Consider the following 3,152-nt stretch of genomic DNA (forward strand, 5'->3'; position numbering starts at 1 on the left):
TAAAATGCCCTATTTATATGTAGCGCATTAACCAGCGCCACATGCATGAGTCGACTCGCTCCCGTAACTCAACGCTCATCTGGCGCATTAATGCGATGCGCCTTCCTAGCGCATTAACGCTGTTTACATGAATGCAATGCGCTAGAAATTCTATGCACCTCTGTAGGATCCATATAAACGCAGCAACTGACAATATCCACCAATTGCCTTCGCAAAATTGCATCTGCAAAAATTATTATGCAGTCACCGCCATACTGCTCACACGCTCCACTAAGCTCATTAGAATGCGTTTTGTACAGAAAACTTGATCATAAACAGGCAATAAAATGAATGAAGGGCACTGATCGCTCAAACAGTGACGTTTGATCCTGCTTACAAGCAGCAGGTTAATAATATGGTTTTCTAGAATAACCTTTTGTCGTGCTTCACCACAGCCAGTCATGTTACAACCATTTTGCGCATCATAACAAAATCTCTCCGAGCCTACCAGGTGCTCGCCCAGCGCAGGTTAGTTGTAGCCGAGACGGTAATGTAGTTCAGTTGTGATGAAACATCCATTTTTACGTTCCTTTTGTGAAAACTCGCTGTTTCTGCAAACGCACCGGCGAGCAGCCGCCTGCCAGGCCGGAGTGGCCGGGCGACCATGGAGGAAAAAAAACTCCATGCGGGCGACGCTTTCAAGAGTGGGCGACTACAGCGCCGTCGCTGCTTTTCTGCACGAAAAGGCCCACTCCACGGCAGCCGGTCGCGCCACTCAAACATTCTAGTACACTCTAGCGTGCGTTTGGTGCGCGTATGTCGTCTGCATCTTCTCCATCATACGATTCGTTTTCGCACGCCAAGAAGGAAAATGAAAGTCATCTGCTCCGGCCGTTGCCCCAAAAAGAAGCTGACACGCAGGGTCTGTTTGCAGTCTTTTCGCGAGGACAGCAATCGGTACACACTTCATGCCGGCTGACAACATGACTCAGTGAAAAATCTAGCTGGGCGAGTTGGCAAACCGTCGCACCGTAAACCGTTCCGTACCGTAAGCACTCTGCAGACATGCGATATGTATTCATTTATGAACTTACCTAGAGAACAACTGTGCTCCTGTTTGCCTACGAGGTTCACCAAAATGCGGTGCGCCACAGGCGTAACATGAACAAAGCGACTGGGTTCCATCGCGAAAGATGCGCTTGCTCACCGCCGCCGTCTCGTCGTCTGCGTACGAGTATTTTGGCGCCAGAATTGCCAGACCTCAACTTCCGGAACCAGTACTTCCGCTGCGCGCTCTGCATGTTCCGCTGGTCGACGACGGTCGCTGCCCTCCGAGGCGGTTTGGGGCGCTCTTTTGCTATTCGAGCGCCTCGCTTCAGATCCACCAGTGGAAATCGCCATTAAACAACTTAGTATACTTTTCTGCAGTAACTACACAAAATTATGTAGTCACAACAAACATTTCTGTTATTACTACAAGCTTTCGGCAAAAAAACATCACAGAAAATCACGCTTAAAACCTGCGTAAATTGTTTGTATTTCTTTTTCCTGCCTCTTGATCGCTTACCACCGTACGTACAGTGTCTTATGAAGGTGTCGAACTTCGGGTTGTTCCAAACGAAGCGTCACAGCGTATTCGTCACAAAGAAAAGAATAGCCTAACATGAATCAGGGGAAAAAAAGGGGGGAAATCAAACAGTGTTCTTTCCAGTCACCTCGTTCGCCCTTTCGTTTCATTTTGAACCGCTGATTAAGTTCAAAAATTTTCAACAAATTGTGGTTCACGGAGAACAATACACACACACGCACGCACGCACACACATACACACACACACACAAGCAGCGCAAGCTTTAAAGGGTATACGTTGTGGACGTCCTTTTCTTTTTTAATTGCTGAAAGAAGCGCGCGAAACCTCTGAGGGCTTGGATGTTACGGCCGCTAACGCCAGGTCCTAAAAGCAGACGCTCATGCAGCAGAATTTTTTAATTTCTCAGACTGCATTCTGACCGTACCGTTACAAAAGCCACATCGTGGTAGGCATTTTGCGACGACCTATTTCTCATTAATTTTAACTCGGATCCTTACAAATCTAAATGAGAAAATACTTCATATTGATTCTTGCACAATAATATATGTGGCACTCCTTTGTGAAAGTTTGTTTCAGTTGCGTGAAGCATTTTGAACTGTTCTGAACGGCCCTTCTGACAAAGCGAGAACTCAAAGTTTGCTGTGGAACCAATAAATGAAGGAGGGAATATACGTAACTTGGCTGGGGGGGCTCAAGACTTGCGGAATCTTCGGCGGGGATTTTGCGCGCGAGTTGTAAGGTGTTGCGGAACATATAGTGGATGCCGCTAACGGGATGAGATACGTGCGGAGAAAACTGTCAACCGTTTCGCAGAACCTAGGCCGAGACGGCTTCCAGACATGTGGAAGAAGACCATTGAAATGCATAGCAGGCAGAATTATTTTAGCGTTTTTTTTTATTGGTCTGCGTCGAGAGTTCTCGGACAAGCCTTCCGGCTGGTAGGGTACGTGCACTGAATAAAAATTTCTAAACTCATTGCGGATGTCCGTATGAGAACACACGTACGCTCGGACGGAACCTGTTACGAGGGCTTGGCGTGCTGAAGAACCACCGTTAAGACGTACTGAGGCGTAGAAAAGAGGGAGAAAAAAAAAATCAAGCCTTACACGTTCTTCAGGTTTTTCACATTTGCATAGAATGCACGACGTGACTAAACGTGCACGAGGGTCACCATGACACCTAAAAACAAACAAAAAAAAAAGAAATGGATAATGTCATTGTGAGAATTGATGATATTATTTTAGAGTTTTCACATATTACATTACCTTTGTTACTTATCATCTTGGCGCGAAACTACACCACGCTGCTGCACGAACGGCACCAACACGTGCTACTTCACGGCCTAAACGATGGAAGGAATCTTTGTTAGAAGGAAGATTATCAGGCACTTCATAGTCATACTGCTGGTCAGATTGACAGTACGATTATTCTTTCTTATTATTGTGCGAAGATAGCATTTGAATAAACAATTTTTTTAGAAAATCAACAACGCTAGCACGCGCGACCGGTAGCTAGCGCCACCTCTTCAAACGGAGAAAAATCGATATTTGTGGATCTGCGGGCCGCCTTGGCGACTCAGTTGGG

Source organism: Amblyomma mixtum, chromosome 7 (genome assembly GCF_055824585.1).
Source record: "Amblyomma mixtum isolate Tamu chromosome 7, ASM5582458v1, whole genome shotgun sequence".
NCBI classification, from domain to species: Eukaryota; Metazoa; Arthropoda; class Arachnida; order Ixodida; family Ixodidae; genus Amblyomma; species Amblyomma mixtum.